This window comes from Myotis daubentonii, chromosome 2 (assembly GCF_963259705.1).
Source record: "Myotis daubentonii chromosome 2, mMyoDau2.1, whole genome shotgun sequence".
NCBI classification, from domain to species: Eukaryota; Metazoa; Chordata; class Mammalia; order Chiroptera; family Vespertilionidae; genus Myotis; species Myotis daubentonii.
In genome coordinates, this window is record NC_081841.1 from 17,081,628 (window position 1) to 17,107,847 (window position 26,220).

Sequence of the window (26,220 nt, forward strand, 5' to 3'; positions counted from 1 at the left end):
CCCGAGTTATGGTTTCTAACCTGGGACCCTGGGAGAAGATTTGAAATTGGACCAGAATAGAGAAAGCATTAAAAGCACAATGGGAAAAATTATATTTAATTTGATATGGCCAGAGAGACTCATTCTAGGTTTTTTAGTAGGAAATAACATGAGGAAGTAATATGTTAGAAGGTGATTATAGTTAACAGTCACTACTATTTATTATGTGCCTACTGCATGCCAGGATTTTTATAGATAATATGGGCATTTATGCTCCTCCATAAATTATGAGATCAATATTCTCAGTTTTGCAGATAAGGAAACTAAGACTTAAGAGAGAGAAAAGACTCACCCAAGAGTTCACAATAGAATGGAGTGAAGCCCACATTTCACCCATATACAGGGTATCCCAAAAATGTATACACATACATTGAAAAATTATAAAGACAGTGTTTATTAAAATGCATTTCATTTTCAGAATTGAGCTACCAATTAAAGTGTGTATACATTTTGGGGGGACACCCTGTATATCTGAATCTAAAGATCACATTATCCTTTGCCTCCTCGTGTAAGATGGGTCTGGGATCCTTGTAATACTTTTATTGGCAAGAAACAAAGACTCCACTTAGGACAGTGATGGCGAACCTTTTGAGCTCGGCGTGGCAGCATTTTGAAAAACCCTAACTTAACTCTGGTGCCGTGTCACATATAGAAATTTTTTGATATTTGCAACCATAGTAAAACAAAGACTTATATTTTTGATATTTATTTTATATATGTAAATGCCATTTAACAAAGAAAAATCAATCAAAAAAATGAGTTCGCGTGTCACCTCTGACACGCGTGTCATAGGTTTGCCATCACTGACTTAGAAGAAAGGTAACCTGGGCTTGAGTACCATGGTTCAGTTGTGTTTGCATTGGACCTCAGGGGTTATATTAGACTAGAGGCCAGTTGCACGAAGATTCGCGCAATAGGCCTTCCTTCCCCTGGCTGCCGGCACCGGTTTTCCTTCGGCACCCGGGACCCAGGCCTTTGGTCTGGCCGCAGGGGAGAAGCCAAGCCTCTTCAGTCTTCAGTCATCTTCAGTCTTCGCTCCATGACTGCATATGCAAATTAACTGCCATCTTTGTTGGGTTAATTTGCATACTCATCCTGATTGGCTGGTGGGCATAGCAGAGTGACATCAATTTGCATGTTTCTCTTTTATTAGTGTAGATCCCTGTTAGGGAGTGGGAGTTGATTTACAATTTGAATTACAATACAAAGAAATTACAAAGTCACATCTACCCTTCATTTGAATGTATTATGAAGTAATATTTAAGAATTATGGAGGATCTTTAGCTATAGCTATAATAAACTCTGTAATTGAAATTTATTTAGGAAAAAAGTCTAGATTCTTAAGAAAATTAGCTTTCGCCGAAACCGGTTTGGCTCAGTGGATAGAGCGTCGGCCTGCAGACTGAAGGGTCCCAGGTTCGATTCCGGTCAGGGGCATGTACCTGGGTTGCAGGCACTTCCCCAGTGGGGGATGTGCAGGAGGCAGCTGATTGATGTTTCTCTCTCATCAATGTTTCTAACTCTCTATCTCTCTCCCTTCCTCTCTGTAAAAAATCAATAAAATATATATTTTTAACAAAAAAGAAAAAAAAGAAAATTAGCTTTCATTTGCCTCAAGAAACATTTAGGGAACCAATATTCAAAAAATAAAATTGCCAGTGGGGGTTGAGGAACTCAAATAATCTCTGGATGCTTATTCTTTTGAATGAATAATTAATGGACTTGTAAGATCTCTTTAAGGTTTTTATAAGTGGAGCGATTTTTATTTAAAGATAAGTCTTTTGCCTAATGGGAGTGACCTCTCAAAATATCTTGACTCCTTGATAACCTCTCCTTCTATTTTTTTAAAATATATTTTTATTTATTTCAGAGAGGCAGGGAAAGGGAAAGAGAGATAGAAACATCAATGATGAGAGAGAATCATTGATCGGTTGACTCCTGCACGCCCCCACTGGGGACTGAGCCTGCAAACTGGGCATGTGCCCTAACTGGGAATTGAACTGTGACCTCCTGGTTCATAGGTCGATGCTCAACCACTGAGCCACACAGGCCGGGCGATAATCTCTCCTTTCAGATTACATGTAACACAGATGACAAAAGATAATGGAAATAAGAAAGCAGGTTATAGTATAACTAGATGCCCGGGGCATGAATTCGTGCACTGGTAGGGTCTGGCTGGCCTGCCCTGATTGGGCTGGGCCGGCCGGTGGGAGGGGACGCAGGAGGTTGGCTGGCCTGCCTCGCCCCCTGGTCGAACTCACAGTCGAACTCCTGGTCGAGGGGGCAATTTGCATATTAGCCTTTTATTATATAGGATTCCATCATATTTATTAAAGATGAAGCAGGATTTTTGGTGGCTGCAGGAAAGTATTTATGGCAGGACTCAAGTCTGCTTCTCGCAGTGGTTCTCAACCTTCCTAATGCCGCGACCCTTTAATACAGTTCCTCATGTTGTGGTGACCCCCAACCATAAAATTATTTTTGTTGCTACTTCATAACTGTAATTTTGCTACTGTTATGAATCGTAATGTAAATATCTGATATGCAGGATGTATTTTCAGGGGTCGCGACCCACAGGTTGAGAACCACTGTGTTTCTCTGTCTGAGTAAGCGGCTCTCGAGCTCAGGTTCTCTCTTTCCAGATATTCAGCAGAATACTCATGCCTTTCTTATTTATGGTTTTGTTTTAAGCATTACTTCTCAATAACATGATGAGACCATACACATTCATTGAAACTGAATTATACACCATGAGGCAACAAAATCAGTAGCAGTAAAATGTTTTCCAAGCCAAGTCAGGTAGAATGATCCCAAAAATAATGACCAATTTTACAAACCCTGTGTAGCTCTTAGGCCATTCCCACCCAGGTGTGATGGAGACAGGTGTGAAGTAATTTAAAAGCAAGTATGAACTAATTTTATGCAGGTTATCCATACACAGAAAAAAATATATTACAAAGCACAGTTTTCTGGCCTAACCTGGGTACCAACCACAGCATTTGGCTCAGCTCTGCAGGTAATGCCAGGTGTTTTTTAAAAAGGTCTGCGTACCCTTTTAAAGGATTTGCGTTTCTGGATCAGAATGAAAAGAGACCCATTTCCTTTCTTCCCTTCTGTGTTCTTCCCCATCCCCACCATAGGAACCCACAGACACTGTTTTCACTAACTCTCTGTGCAACCTGGGTCAAGTGATTTAACCTTTTTAAAGGTCAGTTTCCTTCCCTTTAAAATGAAAGGGTTGAGTTATAACAGTGCCTCTCTAAAGTCCTTTATACTCTTCAAGCTCCATGATTCCTTCTGACACAATTTAGAATCTTTATATTCTGTCTTCTTTATATATATTAACACTTGAGCCTCTATCTCATAAACTATATTAACATCACTTTCCATTGCTCCTCGGAACTATCTCTTGAGTTATGACCCACTTCCTAAACTATTTTGTGTTTCTTCCAATTAATATGACCTTGCCTAAAAGAAGTGTCCTACATTTCCTCCCATTTAAATCAGGTGCCCAACTTAGGGCTGGAGAGAAAGAAATGAGTTATTCCTCAGGGTCCTAGATCTTGCCTATCTGACTTTTCAGAGTATTTTATTGAGCCATTGGCACAGTAACAATTTGACTATACCCCAACCAATGTCACTGGCCAATATCTTTGAGAAAAGATGAATTAGGATCATCTTATCTGATACCCAAAAGTGGTTCTGTTTTTAAATCACTCCTAAAGTTATTAAAATTGTTTGTTCTGAACACAGACATTTCCAGGTTGTCTTTTGGAATTGTAAAGGACATGGTCCATAGCTGACAAATGTCAAAATAAGCAGTTTCATCTGTTCTAAGAATTAGCTTAAATGCTTTGCTTCTTTTTAATCCTTTGGAAAACAGTCGTGATCACTATGAGAAAAATGCTGCCTGTTTAAGAGGTGATTATAAGGATATGAAATTGACAACAAAATTAGTGTTCCTAGTTGTTTTTTTAAAATCATATTAGCACTTCCACAGCAGACTGGATAAATCTCTTTCCTATTGCTTATAGCTAATTAAAATATACATTTGGAATACAAAAAAGGTGACTGGTATTCTTTGCAAGACCTAAATTTATTGTGCATAGAAAAGCACCTCTAAGAAAATTAGATACAGGGATTTATTTAATTCATGTAGTTGTTGCCCAAAGTAATATTTAAAACCAGTGGTAGGTAAGAGTTTATTTTTTAGAAAGTTATAAATTTTTAATAGCTAGGATTTAACTACAGGAAAACAAAATATAAAACCATGAATGTGTTCTTTTTTGCCAGAATCTAATGTTCTTATAGATTTTCATTTAAGGGACCAGTGTTTATCATTTAAACCTGATTTCACACAGCATACATGCAGTTCTTAAAATTCATGTATTCTGTGAACCTAAGATCTTGGCATGCGGCAGACATAATGCCAGGCAGTGGCACTGCTACTGCAAATACACAGTGTTTGCCCCAAAGCATTCAGCTGGGGACAAACAATGCCTGATACGATATTGAGTACTGCAATAGAGGGGTGTCTTAGTCAGCTCAGACTCAGGCTGGTATGAAAACACCATAAACTGGAGGACTTATAAACAGATTTATTTCTCACAACTCTGGAGGCTGGGAAGTCCAGGATCAAGGTGCCTGCAGATTCGGTACCTGGTGAGAGCCCACTTCCTAGTTCATTGACAGACATCTTTCACGGTGTTCTCCGATGGCAGAAGGGCCAGGAGCTCCCTGGGGTCTCTATTACAAGGGCACGAATTCCACTCGTGAGGACTTTGCCCGCTTTACCTAATCACCTCCCAATGATCTCATCTCCACATGCCATCATATTGGGGTAATTGTTTCCAACATAAGGATTTAGGGGACACAAACATTCAGTCCATAACCAGGGATTTATGGGGTGCAATGGGAGTAACTATGCTTGTCAGTAACAGGGAAACTTTCTCAGAGGTAGTGAGGCTAAAAATATGATTGTGTCAACAGATAATAGGAAGAAAGGAATTAAGAACAGCAAGGGCTATAGCACACACAAACACACACAGTTACATATACACCCATAGTATTTTGTATGGCTAGGCCATAGAGTTCACAGGGATAAAGAGAATGTTGAGGCTAATCAAGGAGACTAGGTAAGGAATGATCTAATTAGCCAGGGTAAAAATGTTGGGTGCTATAACACTCCATAAGCTCCCGTGGCTTAACACAAATAGCACAAGGTCATTTAGTGCACACATAGTAGTTCAGTTGAGTGCAAGGCGGACACACTTCCATGTAATGATTCTGGGAATCTGGCTTTTTTTTCCTCGTGATGCCATGAGATTCAAGAAGTATCTGGTTAATATCAAATGCTGCTGAGAGGTCAACCCAAGATGACCTGAAAAGTGCCCATTGAGTATGGCAATGAAGAGGTCGCTCACTGGTGCAGCTCTCAGAAGCAGTTTCATTGGAGTGTGGCTGCAGAAGCCAGACCACAGTTGAAAGGTGAAAGAAAGGTGAAAAAGAGGAGCCAATGAATACCAACTACTTGCTGGGGTCCAACCCCAGCAGGTCCAGGGGTCCCCAAAGGTGTGGACGGAGTCGGCGAAGAAGGAATGACACGGAGACAGCGTTCAGTTGATCAGCAACCTAGCCAGGATCTCTAGCCCGGATCTCCAGCGAGGTTCTGTAGCCATGTTCCCTCGCTAGGTTCTCCAGCCAGGTTCTGTCCAGGCTCTCCAGTCAGGTTCAGTGTCCAGGTTCCAGTCAGGTTCTCCTGCCAATCTCTGTAGTCAGGTTCAGTCCAGGATCCCTTGCCATGTTCTCCCGCTAGGCTCTGTCTCTAGGCTCCGAGGCCAGTCCCTCTCCAGGATCCTCCGGCATGCTCTCTCCAGCGAAGTTCTTCTGTCTCTAGGCTCCGTGTAGGTTCTGTCTTCTTGATTCTGTTCTAAGTTCTGAGTTCTGAGTTCTGTGTTCTGTTTCTAGATTCTGAGTTCTGTGTTCTAAGTTCTGTGTGTTTCTGTCTTGTTACAACTGTATTTATATCAGTTGATTCAATCCTATCAATCTCTATTACAAAGGTTAGGGCGTTTCTTATCTCCATTCCAGGGAGAAAAGATTATGTAGTTTAAGCATGATTGTTCATAGTTAAAGGGATTAATTACCCGCCTGGCACTTAGTTGAGGGGTTTTATTCCCTCCCTAACTTCAGGGGAAAATCCCTACCTGGGGATTCAACCTTTCTCGGAGAGGTGACCTTGGTTAAAACACAGCGCCAAGAAGGTGAGCAAACATATTAAGAACCGTATGCCATATATGCCAGGTCCCTTGAAACAGCAAGGATGGACCGGCTCCCGGCAAATTCCCCCTTTTTTATTTTTTAAAAGCAAGCATTAAAAAGAAAAACCTCAAATGCTCTCTTATATCCATTTTAAGAGTAGGATTGGCGCTTTCCGCTATTACCTGAGTCCTGATCTATAATCCCAGGGAGAGCTTGCCAATCCTGCACTTTCCCAGGGTAGAAAGGCTGCAGTGGGGTTAAGGATAAGGCTCCTTGGGCCTACCTTCTCCCATGCCATTACATTTACCTTTCCTTCCTCAGAAAAGCATGGACATACTTCTTGTATAAAACGTTCTGTCAGACTGGGAGTAACCTTAATTCCTCTGCTAGCAAGCACATATGTTAAAAGATCAATACAGAGTCTTTTTTCTTTAGACTCAGTATGGCACGTCTTCTTAATCTAAAGATCAATACAGAGTCTTCTTTCTTTGGACTCAGTATGGCACATCTTCTCAATCTAAGGATCAATACAGAGTCTTCTTTCTTTGGACTCAGTATGGCACATCTTCTCAATCTAAGTTCTGTACTATCCACCTTCTTACCCTACTTATCCTCTATAGGGGGGTCTGTAGCACCCTGGTGGAGTCCTATCCGTCCCGAATGTGGGGGTTCTCAATGGGGGGGGCTTACCTAGGGGAATCCTTTCCAGGGGTTCCCAAAGGTGTGGACGGAGTCGGCGAAGACTATCCACCCTCTTCCTACGGTGGAGTCCGATCCGTCCCGAGTGTGGAGGTTCTCAATGGGGGGGCTTACCTAAGGGAATCCTGTTCCAGGGGTTCCCAAAGGTGTGGACGGAGTCGGCGAAGACTATCCACCCTCTTCCTACGGTGGAGTCTGATCCATCCCGAGTGTGGAGATTCTCAATGGGGCGGCTTACCTAAGGGACCTGGCAACTACTCTTTAAAAATATTGGATGTGAAGAAAAAGAGAAAACAAGGGTTATAGATCAAGGGAGACATATTTGAGGGCTTGTTGTGTTATTTGTTTTTGTGTCTTTTTACCAAAAGGGAAAATGGAGCATGATGATCTGCTGAGGGGAAAGAACTAGTTTAGAGGAAAAGGTTGTTCTTGCTGAGAAGAAAGTGGAGTCCCCGCATAGTCAGGAGGCAATGAGATTCAGAGGACAGATAAAGGGAATAGCCTTACACTGGAGTCCCTATGTTTGTCCATGAACCTGGGAGAGAAGCAGATAAGAAAAAGAAAAGTAACTCTAAGGCTGTTTTATGAATGTCAAAGAACAGTGTTGGAGGCTCAAATATATGCCTATGATAACGTACATCAAATAATAGAGAAATAAACCATCTATTTTAGAACAGTTGCAGATTCATGGGATTTTGGATCTATTCCTGAGGAGTCCAGAAAGCTACTAAATTTTCTTCACTGAACATGACTTCTGCTCATTGAATGTGTTTGAATAGCCAGACGTTTCATTTATAGACTTAAAAGATATACATGTCAATGAGTATATGATTTTAACCATTACTTTGGGTTGCATAATAATGTAAATCTTTGAAAAGTTTGAAAATTATATTAGTTATTGATGGAGCGGTTTCAAGGATTCTTCTTACATACAGAAATGAAATATAATTGCATTTTTCATATGACATATATAGGGCAATTTGATTTTTATTTGACTCAAAATATGTTGAGGAAGAAATCATAGTATTCTGAATGTAAGGGTTGTGTGCATTTTCACTGTTTGCAAAGGAGTTTTAGGTAAAGTTCTAAAGATTGGTGTTTATTCATCAAGACAAAATGTTATCTCAAAGGCTAAATTAGCCATCCACTTAATTTTAACTGTACTAAGTGATTCTTTTAATTTGCTTTCAGGTGTGTTAGATAATTGTGTCCATTCTACTTTTCTCCTTGTAGAATCCACAGCATCCACAAGATTTAAAGTGTTAAGGTAGACTATCAAGATATTCTAATAAGTTTAGGGCAGTTTATCATTCCGGCCTCACTTTTCCTTTTTGAAATAAGCATCAATTTACTGGCTTTCTTTGGAATCATAGGACCACAGTGTAAAAGGAAGTTTAGAAGGCTTCATGGCTACCCCTCACTGGTGCGCACATTGATTTAGTAACCATTGATGAGGTCCCACCCTTTGGTCTTTTTTTTTTTTTTTTTTTTTTTTTTTTTTTACTTTTAATTTCTTTGTTGATTAAGGTATTATATGTGTGTCCTTACCCTCCCCCGCCACACTCATGCCCTCACCCCTCTGTTGTCTGTGTCCATTGGTTATACTTATATGCATGCATACAAGTCCTTTGGTTGATCTTTCCTCCTTATCCCCACTCTCCCCTACTTCCCTCTGAGGTTTGACAGTCTGATCAGTGATTCTCTGTCTCTGGGTCTGTTTTTGTTCATCAGTTTATGTTGTTCATTATATTCCATAAATGAGTGAGATCATATGATATTTATCTTTCTCTGACTGGCTTATTTCACTTAGCATAATACTCTCCAGTTCCATCCATACTGTTGCAAATGGTAAGAACTCCTTATTTTTTACCATCTTATCCCTAGTCATTTTCGTCCTTGTTGTCTGTACTCCAGCCTCACTAGTCTTCTTTGTATTCCCTAACTTCCTGTCATCCTCCAGACCTTCTCACATTCTATGTTTTCATGTGTCTACAATATTCTCTGCTCAGAACCTATCCATTACTCTTTGTGGCACCTACTCATTTTACAAGTCTCTATAATTCAAGTTACTAACCCAGGGAAAACTTGCCTGTCCTCCATAATTAGCTTAAATCCTCCATTTATAGGCTGTCTTATTTTCATGTATATTTCTGTCATGTCACATGTAATAAAAGTTGTGTTTAATTAATGTGCAATTTTTCAAATCTAACGACAGCCACTAAACACTAAGCCTCACATGATTGAGAACTATACCTATTTTGTTCACCTCCATATTCCTAGGTCCCTGGAAGAGCACCTGGCACATAGTAAATATTCAATAAAAAGTTGTTGAGTGAAGGGATAATGGCACCCAGTGTTTCATAGTGAAAAATACTTACTGAATCAGAAAGATTCTTTTTTTTTTTTTTTTTTTTAGAAAGATTCTTGTTCCTCAGAAATTCATGCTCTATTAGGAGAGAAGTAATGTAAATAAGTAACTATTAATATCACAGTGGCTTAGAAGGCCAAAGTTGGATTGGAATGCCGGGGTTGAAATCCTGGCTTCCTCCTATACTGACTGTTTATCATTTAGCAAAGAGCATAATTTACCTGAGACTCAGTTTCCTCATCTATCAAATGGGAGAAATTATAGTACCAACCTGTAGCAGATAATACAGGTTGCCTTACTCATTTCCATTCCAGTTCCTTATATCTCCCCTTCTTACTACAGAGCCTCACACAAACAAACAAACATACTAACACTTTATTTCTATATTTCCTTGAAGCTAAGTTTCTACTTAGAACTTGTTTCTACTGAGCAAACAGAAAGCTGAGAAGGCAGCAGCCACATGTGACAATCATGGTGGTAGTGATGTCCAGTGAAATGTCTTAAATCTAGGCTTGAGTGCTGATTTTCGTGGGTCAGATAGTATGAGTTTGTTGCTTTATTTCTGGATGCCTTGTTTCCGATTGTGAAACTTTAAGTTTGGTTCTCTAGCCTCCCAAAGATTCTGTGAGCTACTTAATACCATGTATAAATCCATTTCTGTTCCAGACAGCTAAAGGGGATTCTATAGTCTGCAACAATTAAATCTGGATAATCTATTCACTAATAGTTTGTTGAAAAAGTTAAATCTAAATGGAAGCTTTGTCCTTGAGATCTGGGCAACAATTAAATCTGGATAATCTATTCACTAATAGTTTGTTGAAAAAGTTAAATCTAAATGGAAGTTCTGTCCTTAAAATCTGAATGCAAAGAGTGTAGCAAATCAAACTAAGACAACCAATACTACATTTGTGAAACAACCTAATATTATTTTCTCTGATTTTAAATCAATATCCTTCCCCCAAATTCCTTGAAGAGTCCATTTTTTTCATTGATTACATGTATAGATAGGTTTGGGTAAAGTTTTAACAAGTGTTCAAATAAGTTGCTGAGAGAGAAGGGGTGGGAAGGAAGAGAGAGAGAGGGAGATCTTGAAAAATACACTGCTTAATTTATTACAAGTTATTTTTTCTTTCTAATTATCTGTAATTTATTATTTCTCAGAAATAAATACATTACTTATATATATTTTAATTATTTTAGATAAAAAACACTCCACATTTGTATTGTCCTTTCATTTTTTTAAAGTTCTCAGATGCACTAATCTCATGACAACCCTATAAACTATTTAATAATATTGCCATTATACAATATGCAAACTGAAGCCAAGAGAGACTAGTAGGTGACAGAGTCAAAACTTGAATTCAAGTCTTTAGACTCTAAGTCATGGGCTTTCTTGCTTTACCACAGTTGATTAGCAGTTCATTGAGAGCAGCTCTCTGTAAAATGAAATAAATTTTTATTATCAGGGCCAAATGAGAGAGGTAGGAAGCTTGGGTTTCTAGGTTTTCAAATGCGAAGAATCCATGTTCCCTAGCAACACTATGTGGATCCATATAAAGGAACTTTCAGATACTATTTATAGTAAGCTCTTCCCCCCTCCCCCCATACATTGCCACTTTACTCTGAAGTCATGATTACTAGAGAGAAAATGAGCTTTAAAGATTTTAAGTAATGCTTCTAAGAGGACACCATGGTGTTCAGCCAAATGAATGTTGTTCATAATATTGCTTAGGCTTATTTAAAATTCTGTAGAGCCTCACTTTATTTTTTCTCACTGTTACACTGATTATAAAATATGGTTATTATAAATGGTTATTAGAATTCAGTGTTACTAGCAATGAGAAGTTTGTCAATTGTCCTGAAAGAAAATAGGCACAGTATTTTATATTCCCTTCTATATGTGTTTATAAATATGAATGTATGTGTTTATTTGTGAGTAGCTCTATGTGTAAATTTGTGTGTATACCTTTGCACACACACCTATACATTATGAAATACCACTTGATCCCTAATGGCAAGACATTGTGCATTCTACTTTGAAAATCCTTTTCCCAAACAAGACTTTCAGCTGATAATATCAGAATTCATAGGGCTGTAAAAATTAACTGGTCATTATCATAGGAATATAAGGATGTTTCATCATATGAAAAATTATTAATGTCAACAGATTAAAGGAGAGAAGCATATAATTATTCCCAGTAAGGATAATAAGATGAAGTTGATAAAATTTCATACTCATAAGATTAAAGAATAGTTTTAACAAGCTATAAATAGAAGGTAATATCTTTAAGCTGATAAATATTATCTATCTAAAACATACAGAAAAATATATTACTGCCTATATTCAAATATACTGGAGTCATAACCAATGCAGTAAAATAGGAAGAAGCAATATGAAGCATAACAATTGTAAAGGAATACACATGTGGTTTATATAGTTGTATCCATAGAATATTCAAAGAAAACTACAAACTATTATGGACAATCCCTTCACCTTTTTCACGCAGCCCTGCAACCCCGCTCCCCTCTGACAGCTGTCATACAGAGAACTGAATTCTGATTTTAGCTGTAGAATATTACTTAGCTTCCCAAGAAGAATTTCAATGAAATAAGAATTCCGATTGTGTCTATATTTTCAAGGACTAAGAATCTAAATTGCCATATTCCTTCTCTTTCTCTTTAGAAATATGAAGAGAGGTTTTTTTCTACCCTTGTAACTGCAATGAACTGCTTCTTTCTGATATGAAATATTCCCCAGACCTTCATCCTATTTCTAGTAGGCATCATAATTCCTGGTAAACAGCACTTTGCAACTCTTACATTGTACAAAGCTTTTGTCATCAATTTCATGGTAGTCCTTGGTATAAGCCAAAGAATTTAATTATTAAATTAAAAATATACAAACAATATTTACAGAAAAAGATATAAAGACATACTCAGAAAATGTACAAAATGTAAAATTCATTAACCTTTTTTATGAATTCAAAGGAATCTCAAGGTACAAATTCATTGCAAAAGATTCAAGATTACTTCCTAGCAAATTTAGAAATGAACAAATTAAAACAGTCTACTAAACTATAATATTTAATGTATATGCCTTGGAGTGCCAGGCATATCCCCAGAACCTAGATAGGCTGAGGTCAGTCCGAAAACCAGGCAACTCTCAATTATCCATTGATATCTGAGCCCAGGGTGGCATAAAAAAGTATTGTTAGAATCCAAGAATATCTCATTTTATCCATTATTGTCAGCATCCTTTGAACCAAATTTCTCTGTAGAACTATCAGCAAGAACATTGTCACATATTATTTCCACCTCCTAACTCACTCTTCCTTAGAGGCAAAAACTAGGTAAAATTAAATAGTGGGAGGGGGAGAGAAGAGCCAAGAATCAGCACTGCACAGGAAGTGCTCAGTCTACAGAAAAAATGACAGATTAGGGAGAGCAAAAAAGAACCCTCTGCTCAAGAAGGCCTTCCCTGGCCCCTTAATTTAAAATAGTCTTTGCTCCTCCTACTCTGCATTATTTTTCAACATATAACTTATCAATATTGAAATAGTTTGATTAATTTTTCATTGTCTTTTTATTTCTCTAGAATGAGTATAGGCACCTTGTGTAGTCACTACTGAAACTGCAGGGTTTAGAACAACACCAGTATGTACCATACCCTCAATTAATATTTGTTTTAGATAGATAGATAGATACAGATATAGAAATGATGGATGGATGGATGGATGGATGGATGGACGGATGGATGGATGGATGGATGGATGAGTAGAGCCCCAAATAGGAGTGGATTAAGAAAATAGAGTAGATTTCTTCTCTTTTAAAATATACTTTTATTGATTTAAGAGAGGAAAGGAGAGGGAGAGAGAAATAGAAAAATCAATGATGAGAGAGAATCATTGACCAGCTGCCTCCTGCACGTCCCACACTGAGAAACGAGCCTGCAATCCAGGCATGTGCCCTGACCGGGAATTGAACCATGACCTCCTGGTTCATAGGTTGACACTCAACCACTGAGTCATGCTGGTTGGGTGAATAGATTTCTTCTTGAAACAGAATTCTAATCAAGGATAAATGGCCAAGTCACTGTCAGATCCCACATTTCATCTATGATGGGTTTTCTAAATTTTCTAAGTGTAAAATGTTTTAGATCAGAAATAACTGAAGCATACATTCCCTATGATATGACTTTCTCAGAAGTTGCTTTATTGCTACATTAAAAATATTATGCGGATTTTATTCAAACATGACCATTCATGCCAGCATGAGCATTTGCTAAGCTTGCTTAATAATCAGGCGGCCCGTCTATATTTTTCACAGAGGCAAATCTTTGAATCTAGTTAGCCTAAAGAACATGAAAACCAATCTCTAGGCCTCTTGTGGCATGAGATTTTTGAGCCCTTATGAAATTTAGAATTATAGGTAGCTTTTCATGTCATCTCCACTTTTAGCATACTTTGTACTAGTATTCTATGAAATGTGTTCTATTAATTAGATGAGACAAGAAGCAAATCTAAACTAAATTAGTTTGTATTCATAATTTTATATTTCATTATGTAAGCAGAGAAAAGCCAAATCTATCTTGCTAAATTTGATTATTTGGGTTACTTAACAATTGGTGTTTTTTTTGTTTAAAATATTTGATAGTTGACACTGGAAAAGTGACATTGAATGAAAGAAAATTAGCAAGATGTTTAGATGAAATTTTCTCCCAAGCCATGATAATAATTCATATACCTGGCACATCATTGGAAAACAGTGTTATGCTTGCCATGCATTCATTCCCTCTCTAAAATTCTATATAACATACCCTGCAATCACCTCAAAAAGTGTTTTCAAAGGGAATCATGAAAACATACTTTAATAGAGCCATCTTGATGTTAATAGCCAAATAAAATGAAATCGTAGAGCTGCTGTTTTTTTTATGGAAAGGCAGATGGATACATTCTTTTGTACAATACATGTGTTCCCAGGAGGAGAAGATATAAAACACATTTTAGAAAATAGCTTTATGTTTTTAATATGTAAAGGAATTTTGCTATTTATATAACAATGCTGTGGCAAAAAAAAAATCCTTTGTAAATCAAATAATTATTTTTTCATGCAAATAACCAACACCTCATTTGTTCTGAAAAATCTGATGAAATGTCCTCCCAGGGGAATAAATCTTCACTGTTGTCCCACTGGAACCAGAATCTCTACACTGGTGAGCACCGTGTGACTCTCCTCTCCGTTGGGAAACATGCAGAGTTAAGAACCCAGTACATTCTTCACACCCACGCTCTGCATGTCAGCTACGAAAACTTTCACTTGAATGTGTTTCCCCTACCTGTTTGGCCTGCCTGAGATGCCCTTCCCACTCCACTTGAACAAATTCTGCCTTCTTCCTCTTTATAAATGCAAGTTCCTACTTGGCCTCCTCAAACTAACTTTATTTGACCCTGGTCACATTTATGCCTTTTTTTCTTTCCTCTTTTTTTTTTTTTTTTTTTTTTTTTAACACAACATTGAACACTTCTTTATACAGGTAATATTGAACAGTTTTCGTGAATTTTGTTGTTTCCTTTTTACTGTAATGGTTATGTTTTCTTTTTGTGTTTGTTTTTTAATCCTCACCCAAGGAGAGAGAGAGAGAGAGAGAGAGAGAGAGAGAGAGAGAGAGAGAGAGAGAGAGAGAGAGAGAGAGAGAAGATAAAGAAGATAGAGAAACATTGATCAGTTGCCTTCCATATGTGCCCTGACCGGGGATCGAACCGAGAACCTTTCCATGCACAGGATCATGCTCAACTGAGCCACTATGACGGGGCTTGTGTTTATTTTTCCCAAGAGTTTATCTTCTTTTCTATCTAACTTGAAAACTTGATCAAGGTAAAACCAAGTCTGTTTGGTTCACCCACAGTGCCTGGTTCATAGTATATACTCAATGTTTTTGAGCAATACAATGAATAAGTATATTATATACATTTATAATATGTGCAGTTTAATAAATATATGGTAAAATCCTTTTTGTCACCGGGTTTCCCATCATTTCCTTTCCATAATCCTAAAATAGTATGCCAAATTCATTATAATACATAATTCCTATTAAGTATTCCTTTGTTTCCTTATTAAGAGAGCTCAATTTTTCACAGATTTTTTTCATGTTTTTTGAGCCTTTATATCCACATCAAACTCTCAACAAAACTACACAACCAAACTATGCTTCTAAATTTTCACATTGCACACCAAACAAGACCTGGACTCACTCACAGAGAGAAGCAAAAGTGAAGTTATGTACATTTTATCTCCCACTTATACCTACTGAGTTTTGAACACAATGTTTTACTTCCTAAAATTCTCCAGAACAGGTGGGCATGAGCCTGTTTACTTCTCTCTAACTTTCTTTTATTGGGAAAGTAATTTTGAAATATCTAAAAAGACAAAATCAGAATGTAGATGTTCCATGGAGTTTGTTATAATAGGTTTTGATCTGTGTTTTGTGTTTGTTGTTTTTTTTGAAAGACTGAATTTCAGTGATGTTCTACTGTCAGTAGATATTCAATAAATGGGAGAAATCAAAAGCCCACTGTAATATGTCATCCACATTACATTTTATGTTGGAATGATAGTTTATTTATATTTATCTTTAATTCATGTCCTTCTAAAATTATAAGCTACATCTGTCATTGTGAGCAACCACTCATTAGATGGATCATAGGCCTGTATGAGAAATCATTTAGTCATCTTGTGGGAACCCTTTCCATAGGCCTAATTCTTTTGCGATTTTACCACTCTTGATTAGATTTTTAATTTTACTCTTTCAATGTAGAGTTTTTCCCTCCTAGTAAATTAATTAAGACATTTTTATTTTCCTAACGCATACCAATTGTCAGGCTGTTGCATGATTTCCATCATCTGTTAGGTTAAACCATTTACATCAAACTTTTAACATTCAGTGTGACTTGTCTCAGAATTGATTTGGTTACAGCCATCTCTTTTGACCATGAAGACAAACTCAGTAAACTGATGGAAGGAACTGTGATTTTTCCCACCAAGAATTGAACAGCAATAGATTCAGATCATTTATTGCCCCTTCCTAGGAGAAACAAGAAATTAATAAAGCAAGTGCTCAACACTGTAACTGCATAGCTGGCAGGATGTCAACATCTAATATCAAAAAGGAAACACAATGTGCCTAACCAAAAAAAAGCAAAAATATATTTTTTAAACTACTTAGTAGAAAAACTTGTGTTTTTTTAGTTGATTAACTTTTTTTTTTTCTGTATATGGGCTTGCATATGGATATGTCCTAAATCCGCTTTCAGAATATGATCTTTGGAAAATTGAGCAACTGCTAATTCTGAAAGGTAGATAACTTAAAGATGAGTTTATACAGTAATAACAATGATCACATACAAAGATTCAAAAGTAATAGAAGCTTAAGACCAAGAAAAAGTGAAAAGTAATTATAGTTTTCATTTTATTAGAGTTCGGAAAAAAAATAGTGAAGTAATTTGTAGAAAGGTTTGCTATGAAAATTATACCTTTATTCATAAGATATTGACATATTTATGTTTTATATGAACTCACTAGAGGTCCAATGCATGAAATTCATGCATGGGTAGGGTTCCTAGGCCTGGCTGGCAATCAGGGCCAATCTGTGGGGCAACCAGCGGGGCAGCCGGGGCTCCTGCTGGCACCTGCCCTGGCCGACCTGGTGCCACCTGCTCACTGGCCCACTCCCTGGTGAGGTCATTGAGGAGCGGCACCAGCCTGCTTGCTGGCCAGCCCCGCCCCTTGGTCATCCCCACCGCTGCCGTCAGTCACCTCCCTTTGTGGGGTGACTGGCGTGTGATCCGGGGCCCCCGCTGGCACCTGCCTTGGCTGGCTTGGGGCCTACAGGCTCGGGGCAGCTTCTGCACTGAGCATCTGCCCCTGGTGGTCAATGTCCATCATAGCAACCACTGGTCATTTTGCTGTTGGGTTGATTTGCATATTAGGTTTTTATTATTTAGGATAAGTTCTCCCTCTCACTCTACAGAAGCTACAAAGATGAAATAGAATAAGTGGCCTAGAATTTCACTGAAAGGTCAGCTGGAGCCCTGGGTTTCTAGATTCACAGAAATTTTACACTAACAGCTTGTTTTTAAAAAACAGAATGCCTATAAAGGCATTAAATTAATGGGTTCAGTTTCATTACCCTGGTTACTAAAGCCTAGAAAATGGAGTTGCAAAGGGTACAGAAATAATTTTTATTTTTAATATTAGATATTTTCTAACTTTAAAGTGTATGTTTATGCCAATATAGTGACTATAAGTATATAGGCTAAGACTAGACAGGCAGGATTAAGTTAAAATCCTATTCTCGTCACTTGCTAATGTACTGTAGGTCAGATCATTCATCCTATCCGAGCATGTTTGATAAAATTTAGAAATAAGACACCCCATGTTAGAGGATTAATGCAAAGATAAAATGAGAGCAGGCATGTTGCCCAGTGTCTGGTCCATAAGAAACATTCAATAAATGTTAGCTGCTATAATTATAGAAATCATGAGTTATGAGTTGTTATACAAGCATCCTATTAGCTCTCATCCTGACATCTTTAATTCTAGAGCCTCTGGATACTGCAGGGGAAGGAGGAAGGCTGCCGACAAGAGCCTAAGGCCTTTATTCAGAGTCTGTATTTAATACTGTAAAGTAAAAGGACACACACACCTCACATGGTAAAGGTACCAAAGATCATAAAAATGTGGATTAATTAAAAAACAAAAGCAGAGTCTCTAAGCCACAGGGAAACTTGGTGAAAAATCTTGAGATTTAGATTGATCATGGAGAGTTATATTTAAACATGATTACCAAGTCGCCAGTGGGAATTGTTTCTGAGAATAATCAGACTTGAGAAGGCTAATAATAGAACACTAGAACGTACTTGCCTCTGAGTCACTTGGCTGAGGAAGGGGAAAGCTAAGCCCACCACCAGGCATAAGTATTGAATGAAAGCCGCCTAAAAACCATGTTGGAAAGAAATCACCAGTTTCATGATTTCAGTTCTTTTAATTGTGGTTTTTTTCCTTCAGTCAATGAAATGATGAAATCTGTGACTTCTTCATTTGTTTCTTATTCCTATTTCCTAGCATGGATCCCAGAACACAGTGGGTGCTCAGGACACGTTTAATGGGTTAAATGAATGAAGTTTCTGTGAGAGGAAACTAGCACAATGAGGAAAATTCTGCTTTTGCTGCCACAAGAGATCTTGAGCCAGCCTTAGGTCATGCAGTACTTGTGTTGCATGAGCTCCTTAAGGATAGAATTCTCTTCATACATTTGAAACATGGGTAGGGTTCAGTAAATTGATTTTGTTCTAATTTGTTAACTTTAAACCACTGAGCACCTTAATAAAATACTTTCTAAATGTTGCCCCCATTGTGTAAAAATTATGGTTCATTTCTTTTCTTTTAAAAATCAAATATTATTTTGAAAACGCCCATAATTTCTCAAGGACCTGAAACTTTCTACTTTTATCTGTAACATTTGGGAAAGATTTTATTTTGTCCAGTTTATTCATTTTTCCTAAAGTCATATGCATTTCCTAAAGATCTCCATCTTATGTGAGATCTCTTTTAAAGTCTGGTAACAAAGCTAATGAGCCAAACTGAAGATGTGTGGGTTTAAAAAAACCCCCACTATACTTTGAAAATGCCATCATCTAGCCCAACAAACACAATTGGCAACCTTAGGGCACAGCAGCTTTAGGTTACATGCATGTCCCAGAGTATGCCCAGAGAAATATTTCATAATAAGTTATATGTGCTAGTTAATATTGTGATATTTCCATTCCAGTTGAATATTACTTAGAGGCACAGTTGTCAAATAGTCATTCATCCATTTGACAAATAGTGTCTGCCTGTCAAAGGCACTTTTGGGCTTTAGGGATACAAACTAAATAAGACCAGCAAGGTCTCACTTACATTCTAAGTTGGATAGTCAGCTAATAAGCAACTAAATAAACAAATGGACAAGATTAATTTCAGATGCTAATTAATGCTGGGAAGTCAGTGAAACAGAATGTTTTGATAGAGGGAGAATGAGGGGTGTTAATTTAAATTGGGTAGTCTTAGAAAGTTATCTTTGAGGATATTTTATTTGAGCTGAAATGTGAATGGTGCAAAGGACCCTGTCATGGGGAAATCTGTGGAAAGAGTAAACAGCCAAAAAAGTAAAGGTCTTAAAATGATAATAAACTTTTAATTTTCTTAAAAGAAAAAACAAAAACAAAAAACAGAAAATGTCACCCTAATCAAAACCCAAATAGGCTCCCCCCCCCCCTTAGTAAATGGGAAGATCTTCAAATTCATATGTAAGTGTAAAGGATACAGAATAGTCCAAAACCACTTAAAGTCAAACTTACCAACTTACACTAACCAACTTTAAGACTTATTATTAAGTCACAGTGTCTAATATGGGTCAGTATAAAGTTAAATAAATAAACTCATGGAACAGAATACAGAGTCCAGAAATAGATTCATATTTACATGGCCAACTGATATTTAGCAAAGATGCAATTTAGTGAAGAAAGGAAAGTCTTTCAACAGATATTCTTGTTAACATTGGATATCACTTAAAAAAACACACAGGCCTGGCCTGCGTGGCTCAATGGTTGAGCATCGACCTATGAACTGGGAGGTCATGGTCCAGGTCAGGGCACATTCCCGCTTTGCAGGTTTGATCCCCAGTGTGGAGTGTGCAAGAGGCAGCCGATCAATGATTCCCTCTCATCATTGATGTTTCTACCTCTCTCTCCCTCTCCCTTACTCTCTGAAATCAATAAAAATATATTTTTTAAAAACCACACAGTATTGATCCACATCTCACACCATATAAAAGTTAACTCAAATGGATTATAGACATAAATGCAAAACCAATAACTATATATAGAAGAAAACATAGAAGAAAATTTTTATGACCTTGTATTAGGCAAAGATGTGTCCAGAAAGGACACCAAAAGTATAATCCATAAAAGAAAATTTGATAAATTTGGACTTGATACAATTTAAGAATTTCTGCATTCAGAAAGACATTGCTAAGAGAATGATAAGACAAACCATAGACTGGGAGAATACATTTTCAAATATAATGTATGAGAAAGGACTTATCCAGAATATATAAAGAATTCTCAAGTCCAATTTAATAAAATGAGCAGAAGATTTTTGCCCAGCTGGTATAGCTCAGTGGTTGAGCATCAACCCATGAACCAGGAGATCACGGTCCAATTCCCAGTCAGGGCATGTGCCGAAGTTGTGGGCTTAAGACCCTGGTGTTTAATGAAAGGTATCTCTGCTTGCTGGGGCTGACTAGCAGACCCTGAGCAATGGATGAATGATTACTCTGACACAATGTTTGCTGTGAAAGAGAGGGCTAAGGGAATGCCTGGCTAAAGGAACCAGACAGCCTGGGTCACCTGCCTCATTAAGCTTTTATTGTAACCGCAGTTTGAGATAAAGTTTTTCTTTTAGATACAATCAGTAGGATAAGTAATCTTGAAAGGGCACAAGTGTTTGCAGTGTCCTTTAAGCAAGGACACCTAAAGATTGAGCATAAGGATTCCAGTAAACACCCAGGGGTCTGCATGTGCACAGACTTGTTTGGAAAGGTCAAGGAATAATTAGTGGCACCGTCTTTGGCACTCCCGTAAGTTGGAATTCTGATAAAAAGGGTAGGCCACCTTCAGCACACTTCCATTTTCTTGAAATGTCCTCCTTACAAACTTTCCAACCAAGTCTCGTGTGCTCCCCAACGTCTACTTACTGATTCTTGTGGTAAAGAACAGATCCCAGCCTAATCCAGAACGTATCCAGAATTATTTAGGAGGATTCTGACTAGGGAAAAACAGAAAATCCTTTCATATATGAATTAATTCATTCACTTAATTTTTCCATTCATTCTTTCAATAAGCATTTCATGGTATATGTTGAAAACAGAGAAATGAAATAAAAGCAAGTGATTGTGACTGAGTATTATTTCAGGTACCCCTCATTTATTCAGTAAACACTTTCTCTATCAGTCCTAAGTAAAGCTTCTTTTTTTCATAGCTAAAGGAACCCACTTTTGCATCAAAGAAAGCATAGACTTTCTCCAAGGACAGATGATCTTGAATCACTACAAGGTGTCTAGCTACAACAATAGGTTTCAACAGCTGCAGTGAAAGGTCTACTTAACTCAGCTATTTATATACAGATAGCTCTTCCACAGCACTGAAAAAATCTTCTGAAATTCAGTTATTTGGTGAGCAGTGAAATGTTGAAGTAATGGCACCCTAATACCAGCTGATAAATAACCCATCACCAAGCCCCATTCCCCCCAAACCCACTTCATCCCCAGTCTAGTGATTATTCCACCTCTAACCCTGAGTCCACTTGAAAAAAAAAGAAGAGAGGGAGGAGCAAAGACAAGTATCTAATAATAGTGAGCTTTGCAATTGAAAGTGTGTAACTAATAATGCAAGAAAAATAGAGGTTCTTGTTTCCGTAGCCAACATTGTGGAACTATCCTATATAATAAAAACCTAATATGCTAAGTGTCTGGTTGTCTGGTCATCTGGTCAACCAATCAAAGTGTAATATGCTAATGATATGCTATGACCGCTCAACCTCTTGCTATGATGTGTACTGACCACCAGGGGGCAGACAGTTGACCAGTCACTATGATGTGCACTGACCACCAGGGGGCAGATGCTCAATGCAGGAGCTGCACCCTAGTGGTCAGTGTGCTCCCATGGGGAAGTATTGTTCAGCCAGAAGCCAGATTCATGGCTGGCAAGTGCAGCAGCAGTGGCAGGAGCCTCTCCTGTCTCTGCAGCAGCACTAAGGATGTCCAACTCACGGCCTAGGCCTGCTCCCCATCAGTTGGACATCCCCCAAGGGTTCCTGGACTGCAAGAGGGCGCATGCCGGGCTGAAGGACCCTCCCACCCCCAAACCCGGGTGCAAGAATTTCGTGCACTGGGCTTCTAGTAGGATTCATATTTGAGGATCTTACTGAGAGACAAAAAGTGAAGGGAAGCATAAGAAATCTGACATTTATCCAGAATTTCACCAATTCAATTCAATTAATAGGTGTTTTTTTTATTATTAAAATACTGAGTTTTATTTCACATGTATATTTTTGTCTCCCCACCATTCCCATTTGTCTGACCACTACTACTACTATGTCCTATCATAACATTCCATACATACTTAAAACCAAGCAAAGGGTGGAGTTCCATCTTTAAAAACTAAACAGGCATTTTGGACAACACATTCTTGGCAATGGAACCTGGACAACATTTATCAGACACGGTAGGGAAAGTTCTCACTCTGCATTATAAAAAGGACAGCCAGATATCAACTGTTACAGAAATGAAATAAGACGGAAAATTTTAACAAACTGTTTAAACTATTTTCTTAAAGAGACTTCCTCCACTGCCAGAGATCTTGAATAGCCTCCACGTCAGTCATCCGGAAGCAATTCTTCACATAATTAATGAACTTGGCTTCCACTTTGGGAAGAGAACCACCCTTTTCTATACTTGCTTGCATTTTTGCTTTAATGTCTTCTACAGAACTAGGTCCTTTCGGTGTTTTAGGAGTTTTTTCCTGTTTTTTGAAGGATTCTTGACCTTTTGATCTTGGTGTTGACGGTTTTGAGTCTTTTCCATTGATTTTTGTGCATTTTTGGCTGGAGTATCTCATATGGATTTCTTTACTGGAGCTTTTTCTTCTGCTTCCTCATCATCAAAATCATCATCATCATCATCTTCATCATCATCATCCTCCTTATCATCATCCTCATCATCTTCATCAGCAGCAAGTTTTACTTTTTTCTGTGGGACCTTGCTGCCACCTCCAGGGGCTGACTGCTTTCCAGACATACTTAGGAGTTTCACATCCTCCTCCTCTTCATCTTCTGACTCTGCGTCTTCCTCCACAGCTACTAAGTGCTGTCCACTAATATGCACAGGCCCTGAACCACACTTCAACCGTAAAACCACAGGTGGTGTTATTTCAAAGCCACCAAGGGAAACCGTTGGCTGTACAGACATTTTCAAAGTTGCCAGTGTTACTTTAATTGGACTGCCTTCATAATTCATTGCCTCTGCTTCAACAATGTGCAGTTCATCCTTTGCTCCAGCCCCTAGACTGACCGTTCGTAAAGATAATTGGTGCTCATTTTCATCATTATCCACCTTAAAGTGGTAATCTTTGTCGGCCTTTAGTTCACAACCGAAAAGGTAGTTCTGGGGCCTCAGAGGGCTCATGTCTATGTCCATAGAATCTTCCATGGGGTGGTAGCGCGCACTTAGGTGAGAGAGAAGGCGGGCGGAGACAAACGGCTTCAGCGCTGCAGCACAGACGCGCAGGACAGAATCGCACCAAGGAAAGCCAATTAATAGGTTCTTAATAAATGCTTGTTTAATCAGTGAATAAATTAAACTTAGGATGACCTAATTCCAAAGCTTATGTTGTGCTTAGCATATAATTCTGCTTCTGTTAAGGAAGTTGCTTTCTGACAAGACATTTCCCACTTTTCAGAAGCTCTTTCTTGTGTTCAAGGTCATGAAGTTTGGTACATTAGTTACTGGCATTTGTATAGCTAAAAAAAAATAATAATAAAAGTATTTTTGTGCTTGCTAAAGAGCTATGACATTACCTACCAACAGATAGAGCCTATTCTTTGTCTCTTAAGAAAAGCCCGACTGGATGAGTCAGATCTGAACTCTAAGCAGACTCAGCTACCTGAGCTAGACCCACAGCCTCCATGTGAGCTAGGAGCTGGCTGTGTAAGAGCACTCCTCCACTAGCAGCTTATGAATCATTTTTCTCTAGTGGTAAGTTTTAAAAACTCACAAGGGAAAAGATATTCATTTGACTGAGATAGTTAACTTAGTTGCACTTTGACTTGGAATGGGTTTGCCTTCAGTTCCACAAAAAGCCAGCATACAGTATGTGTAAATAATGCTGCTGGCTCCTAGAACCCCCAATCTCAGGGGTCAACACTACAGATGTTTATTTCTCATTCATGGTGCAGTACAAGGAAGGCGGACCGGCTGGCTCTCTTCTCATTCTTTATTCAGGGACCCAGATACCTTCCATTTGTTGCCCGACCTTCCCTTTGCTCCTTAGAATCCTTCCCATTCATTCAGGAGATGAGGGAAGAGAGCAAGATCCTCTGTGGGAGGGTTTATGTTCTGGGCCCATGCATTAGTCCGTTTTCAGAGAAATAGAGTCATAACACCAATGGTATGTACTTCTAGTCTGAAAGCTGGTGGGTTCAAGATCTGGCATTTGTATAGCTGATCTTGTATGTTCTTGTACGAAGGCCATGTTTCAGTTTAAGCCTGAAGGCAGGAAAAACCCCAGAGTTCCAGCTCAAAGCAGTCAGTAAGGAGGAGTTCCCTCTTACTCAGCCTTTTTGCTCTATTTGGGCCTTCAACTGATTGGATGAGGACCACCCACATTAGGAAGGGCAACCTGTTTTACTCAGTCTGCTGATTAGAATGTTCATCTCATTCAGAAACAGCCTCACAGACACACCCAGAATACTGCTTGACCAAAGATCTGGGCACCCCATGACCCAAACAATTTGATATGTAAAATTAACCACATCACTATAAGAGGCCCAGGGGAAGGGTCCAACTGTGTGTCCAGAAGGACAAAGAGAGGACATATATTGGCAAGTACTGGCAGAGCCTGCCAAAGAGCATAGCTGGTTATTTACTTGCTAATGTTCCTCAATGTTAGTGCTTGTTATAACATTTTACAAAATTGGTCTGCAATAAAAATGAAGGGAATTTGGTAGCATTTGGAGAAAATATCAATTTTAGAATTATTGGTAATAAAATTTCAACTGCTGGCTCCTTTCACTGTTATTTCTAAGCAATTCAGCCAGTTATAGGAAACCCTATCCTGTTTCTTTTTTTGTGAATTTTAAGAACATATTTTATATATTCAACTGCATGTTAAAATGATATCAACAGTTTTCAAAAGAGAAAACATGATTTTAAAAACCACCACAGATTGCCTGATTCTGTTTTTAGATGTCCAGAAAAGGCAAATATATAGAGATAGAGGAAGTAGATTAGTGATTGCTTAGGAGTGGAGATGGGAAGAAGTGAATAAGGAGTAATTGCTACAAGGTTTCTTTTTTTGGTGGTGGAAATGTTCTAAAATTAGTTTATTGGGATGGTTGCACAATTCCTTAAACATACTAACCATCATTGAATTGTACACTTTAAACATGAATTTTATGGTATGTAGATTATATCTTAGAGGCTTTTTCTTATAATGGAGCTAATCTAGTTCACTTAACTTTTCTTATTGATAAAAGCTTTTCAATGACCTCTGAAACTATGGCAGTCAGCCAGTCACCAAGTCATCACATCAGTCAGTAGGCATCTATGGGATCTACACTATTTCAGGCACTGTGCCAGGATCTGGAAACAGAAACATAAATAAAACCATGGCCTCTGTGCTCAAGTTCAAAATCTAGTGAAGGAGTTGGACTGTGTGGAGTACACTGTGCTATACTTTAGGTGCTATAATGTAAGTGCTATAATTTAGGTTAATATTAGGTAGTATAGAGCCAGAGAAAAGATTTATAATATATGGGTAATATTTAGGGCATTGCTGGGAAAAAAGAATTCCTGGATGTGCAGCTTCTTCCTAGCAACACAACCACTCTATTCCACGGGAGAAAACATAAATCTGTGGTGGACAGCTTTATTTCTGACATACTCACTGGAATAGTTTATCTTTTATGTCACAAGGTGTAGAATAACATTTACAGATTATTATCACTTTCACAACTACGCTTGGGAATCACGTGACTCTGTG

General features: G+C 38.2%; 1 protein-coding gene, 1 long non-coding RNA gene and 1 pseudogene across 6 annotated transcripts in view; 1 reads left to right on the top strand and 2 right to left on the bottom strand.

Moving 5' to 3' along the window:
• Positions 1–26,220, top strand: part of ANKS1B (ankyrin repeat and sterile alpha motif domain containing 1B) — an 827,013-nt gene that overhangs the window by 328,367 nt on the left and 472,426 nt on the right. The gene's annotated exons all lie outside the window — the stretch shown is intronic.
• The window catches only part of LOC132227136 (uncharacterized), a 252,747-nt gene that overhangs the window by 36,854 nt on the left and 189,673 nt on the right, over positions 1–26,220 (bottom strand). The window lies entirely within an intron of this gene.
• LOC132227133 (nucleophosmin-like) lies at positions 22,468–23,763 on the bottom strand (annotated as a pseudogene).